The sequence below is a fragment of the Alosa pseudoharengus genome, unplaced genomic scaffold (genome assembly GCF_046254945.1).
Source record: "Alosa pseudoharengus isolate Yale_2024_CS ecotype anadromous, Long Island Sound unplaced genomic scaffold, YU_APseudo_1.1 YU_APseudo_1.1_scf_7, whole genome shotgun sequence".
Lineage (NCBI taxonomy): Eukaryota > Metazoa > Chordata > Actinopteri > Clupeiformes > Clupeidae > Alosa > Alosa pseudoharengus.
The window spans coordinates 21,347,347-21,352,595 of record NW_027468859.1 but is presented as its reverse complement, the minus strand read 5'-3'; the positions used below and the strand labels follow the sequence as shown (position 1 = coordinate 21,352,595).

The following is a 5,249-nucleotide window of genomic DNA, read 5'->3' as shown; positions in this document are numbered from 1 at the left end:
AAGTAAATAAGTAAGCTACAGGTGTTTGAAATTAAAGGTTTGAAATGACAGTTAAGGCAATTCCCTCCCTGGAGGCAGTAGCATTATACATTGTTGATTTACTTGTTTGTTCCTTTAAGAACAGGGAGAGCAAGTTGACTCCAGCCCAAACTTGTCAATTGTGTATTGAAAAGAAGATGAAAAATGTCAGCACATTCTTAATTTTCAGGAAGCCGGGTCTTTGCCATCGGTTTACAGGAAGTGACCTACTTAATTTATGTAAACCGATGGAAATTAGCTTTTGGATTACTATTTTGCCCATACATGTTGCTTGTGGCAAATATACAGATTAACCCCAGTGAAAGTATAAGAAAAGTTCAATTGTACAACACATTTTTCAAATTCTCAACACTTTTTACACACGGTATGGGGTTGGCTTACCATTTAGGTGTCTGTAAAGTATGAAAAGTACAATAAACCTCCTAGACAAGGCTCCGTGTACCAAATGCCAGACTGGTGAGGAGGACACATTTCAAAGTAAGCATTCAGAGGTATTTTGCTGACAAAAGGCGATTGCACAACTGTGAGAATGTCACCCACAGCTGCCAGCAAAATAGCTTCTGATAATTCATTGAGTGAAAATCCCTATCTCTGCCTGCCCCTCTCGGCCAGAAAATCCTCCCACTTGAGGACTGAGCGCCCTGCTGGCCTACATGTCTGAACCTGAACCCCAACTGACAGGCCTCCACTGACAGTTTGCTTTCTGGCCCTTTGTTACCACACAATTACCGGATCTACTTTATAGGTGTCCCGTCCCGGTTATACAGAGTTAATAGCCACCTGCTATAGCCAATCAGAAAAGACTTATTTCTTCTATCTGGGGTATAACGCACGGTAGCGACCGAGGAAGTCATCAGTGCCACTGCTGCATCTTGCCTTCATATCCGTGGGGTGCTGGCCCAGACAAAGTCCCATCATCTTATTAACTCCTTAATCCCGCCACTGCATTACGCTCGGATAAGTCAATAGATACAATCCAATAAGTGCTACAGTAAATTGCACTCATTCTCCGCTGTCGGACACATTGTGTCCTCTCTCTCTCTCTCTCTCTCTCTCTCTCTCTCTTTCTGTGTTTTGAAGGGCATTGGTGAAGCCTTCGTCTCTTCCGCAGACATCGGAGGCCCATGCTGAAACAGATCTGACCAGACAAGGGAGAGAATAAAGCGGCGGTTGTGCTGCCCGGCTGCAGGAGCAAACGAGCGGCGTTCATTTGGTTGCTCTTTTTATTTGTTCACATTAATGTCAAAGCTCTCCGTGGCGTGGCATAGTGTGGTGTGGCGGGGTGTGGTGTAGAGGCATCAGAGGCTGAGTGAGCTCCCCAGTAATGCTGGCTGAGTGGGGCTGCCCAAACACATCCCTCATCACTCCATCTCCATGACTCCTTCTCTCTCTCTCTCTCTCTTTCTTTCACTCCATCTTGACCTCTCTATGGCCAGAGCTGTCCAGCCCTCTCTCTTGTTCAATGTCTTCATCTCTTTCTCTCTCGCCATCTCTCTCTCTCTCTCTATGTGTGTGGCCTACCTCTTCATATCTCACGTTCTCTGTCTTAACCATCCTCTTCCTCTCTCTCCATCTCCATTTCTCTCTCTTGTCTGTGCCCTCCATCTCTCTATCTCTTTCTTTCCATCTCTCTCTCCTGCCTTACCTCTCTATCTCTTTTGACCTGACTGTCTCTCAGTCTTTCTCTCTGTCTCCCCCTACCAACTCTCTCTCTCTCTCTCTCATCCTCTCTGTCTTTCATTACATCTTTGTCTGTCACTGTTTCTGTCTGGGGACACATCTCTCTCTCTCTCTGTATTTCTCAGTCTCTGCTTCTCTCATCACTCCATCACTGAGGACAAAGCCACAATGGCCACACTGTCAAGCAGAACTAGAAAATCATGACCGCATCACTTTTTGACCTGATACACCTGCATTTACAGTAAAATGGCGTATTTTGTATTACAAGCTATATGACTTGCCACACTCTGTTGCGTTCATGTCACCTAATGTTCATTTTTTTTCTCAGACGCAGCACATTGTCAGTACCCCTTCCCAAAGCACTGTAATAATTTATGGCGTGCCGAATTATCACATGGTTATTAGCGACATATTGCCTTTTTAATAGACAGAGACTGTTGAGGGAAATGGAATGATATTAAATGAAATGATCCGGTCTGTGTGAACGGCTTTATTTTTGTGAAAGGCCTCCTCAAATCGATGATGGCACCCTAAGGTAATGCCTTCACAGAGAGGACAGCAGGGTTAATGGCATGGTGGCTACATTCAAAACCCAGTGACAATCAATGACCCCCTTTTGATTGGTGATCAGGAGTGGCCTCTTATATCCTCTCCTTTCTGTCTCTATCTCTCTATCCCTCAATCACTCTAGTGCTCTCTCCAGCTCTCTGTTTATTTGTGAACCTGTCTAGTTCTGTCTTGTTAAATCAGAACACTGTATATTATTATGACCGCCGCGCAGCGAAGCGGCGGTCATATAGGTTTAGTCAGATTTATTTATTTTTTTTCTTTTTCGCATTCCCAAATTTCCATCAATGAGTCCCGGGACACTGAAAGACCGGGGTACACGAAACTTGGTGGGCATGTAACCCCACATGGATAGCATGGAACCATCGTTTTTCGGTTTGATCTGTAGCCCCCCCGCTGGACTGGACCCCCCGAAAGGAGGGAAGGGCAGACACAGTTGTCTGTGAATATCTCAAAAACCGTAGGGTTTAGGAGGACCATTTTTTTTTTGGTATGTTGATCTCAAGAGGCCATGTCAACCCATTCAATAACCACTTATTTCATGTATAGCGCCACCTAGTTAAACACAAAAAAGTAAAAATGAGGTGTTGTAATCGCAGGTATCTGACCTAACATAGTCAAAACTGCACGAAATTGGAAGTGTAGGATCATTATGACACCCTCTGAATGCACGCCAAGTTTCGTGGAATTCCGTTCATGGGGGGCCACACAATAAATTAATTTATGTTACTATACACCAACTGGCCTGTAGGTGGCCGGAGACAGTTTTCTGTGAATATCTCGAGAACCGTAGGGCCTAGGAGGTCCACCTTTTTTATATATGTTGGTCTTAAGAGGGCATGTCAACCCATCCCATTACCACTTATTTCATGTATAGCGCCACCTAGTTAAAAATTAAAAAGCAAAAAATTTGGTGTTTTCATCACAATATCTCTGGCTGACAAGGTCAAAACTGCACGAAATTAAAAGTGTAGGATCATTATGACACCCTCCGAATGCATGCCAAGTTTTGTGTACTTTCGTTCATGGGGGGCCTTACAATAAAATAATTTATGTGTACATTTAGTGACGTACACCAACAAGGATTCCCGGGACACTGAAAGACCTGGGTACACAAAACTTGGTGGGCATGTACTAGCCTCGTGAGACCATCCTGATCTCGCGAGCTTCAGGGTTTCACTCGCAGATCAGTCTGGATACTTTCCGTTAAAGAAAATTTGGAGCAGTTCACCAAACGAACGTCCAATCAGCGTTGGCTTTGAGGCGGGTTGAGGTGTGACGCAACGAACAACATGACGGCATCCACAGAGATGAGCATAGCTATCGCGCAAGTTTTATTCAAATTAGAAAGTATTCCTGGGTAAACTGTGAAGCTATGAGTCTCAGCCATGCAGCTGGGAGGAATGAACGACACAGACATCCTCCATGGCTGATTCCAGTTCATAATGGAGGAATATACTATCTTCAGAAGTGTAGGGCCTACCGTGAAAACTTGATGGGAATTGTCGTTGATTAGGTTAATAAATGGTAAGTTAAAACATCTTAACGTTTGTCAAGTTACCTAACTTAATTGTATGTTAAACGGCATTAGAAGAATACTTTGTTCATCTAATTGGTTGATTTGGCCCGTCGATAACCAACAAAGGTGGTGATAGACAGATGGTTTATCCAATCAGCTAACCAGTATGTCCGCCCCTTCCCAAAAGTTCTTCAATGAAAAGTTCCCAGATGGATATGCGGAGCAAATCCATCTGGCGGAGTCAGGTTAGGCATGTACCCCCACATGGATAACATGGAACCGTCATTTTTCGTTTTGATCTGTAGCCCCCCCGCTGGACTGGACCACCCAAAAGGAGGGTAGGGCAGACACAGTTCTCTGTGAATATCTTGAGAACTATAGGGCCTAGGACATACATGGGCAACATACGGCCCGCGGGCCACATCCGGCCCGTGGGCTTTCCCTGACCGGCTCGCGTAAGGTCCGTGAAAGAACAATAGTCAAGAGCCTAGCATAGAGATAATGCATGCAAATCAATATCGTTGTTTTTATTTTGAAAGCGACTGCTATTTGTACGCCCATACATTTGTGCGTGGATGCGGCGACGTAAACACCCTCACTGATGTGCTGGTGAATAGAAAAATGCTTCTGCGTCGACACAATGCAGTTGCCTTTACGTCGGCGTAAACCTTTCAAAGTTTTGTGTCTCTTATGTCTGCGTCGCTCACCACCGCAAAGGTTGTTAGAACGAACTCCTACTGCTGCTCGTTGGCGATACGAAGTGTTCATTTCAAAACGTTACTGGCAGATAGACAGTTTACAATCGGATAACCCCGTAATTGTAACCAAAATATGCCTGAGTTTATTTGCAAAGCTTATGTTAGCGAACTAGTATGATGCTACTACCCACAGGTTGCTTGAAGCAGCCGGCTCAACACACAGAGCGAGTTCACCAATCACAGTTATGTGCATGAAGTTAAAGCAAAAACATAGCCTACATTTTTAAAATAGTTTTCTTTGTGCATGTTGATTAACTAATGACAGCCTACTCTTGTCTGCTCCACATTTTCGTAGTCTAATTCTGCATAGAGTTAATTTAATGATGGTAATGATTTAATGATGAAATATTGCTGAGTGTTGATGAAATGGTGGCACGGCCTATCGGTTGTACTGACTCCTTCACATTTTCATGACCTAGCCTAATTATATAGATATTGTAGTACTTTTTTATATCAGTCTTTGAAAACTGAAAAAAATGTCAATCATATCAAATCATTTTGCGGAATGAGGATGGACATAGATTAAATAGGCCTATTGCTGTTTTTCCTTTGTCTCCCTCACATTTTCATCTGTTCTTACGACTAGTAAACAAAACCATATGATTTACTTAATGTTATACAAGAACAGAATAGAATTGAACAGAATTGAGTTCAGACTTGAGTTCGGTATTTTGAGTCCGGCCCTC

The 5,249-nt window shown here is 43.6% G+C and overlaps 1 protein-coding gene across 1 annotated transcript in view; it reads left to right on the top strand.

The window, feature by feature from the left end:
• Nucleotides 1-1,170: 1,170 nt before the first annotated feature.
• The window catches only part of ches1 (checkpoint suppressor 1), a 45,114-nt gene continuing 41,035 nt past the window's right edge, over nucleotides 1,171-5,249 (top strand). The window contains exon 1 of the mRNA XM_076273386.1: nucleotides 1,171-1,252. The gene's annotated coding sequence lies outside the window, so the exon portion shown is untranslated. The remainder of the gene's footprint in view (nucleotides 1,253-5,249) is intronic.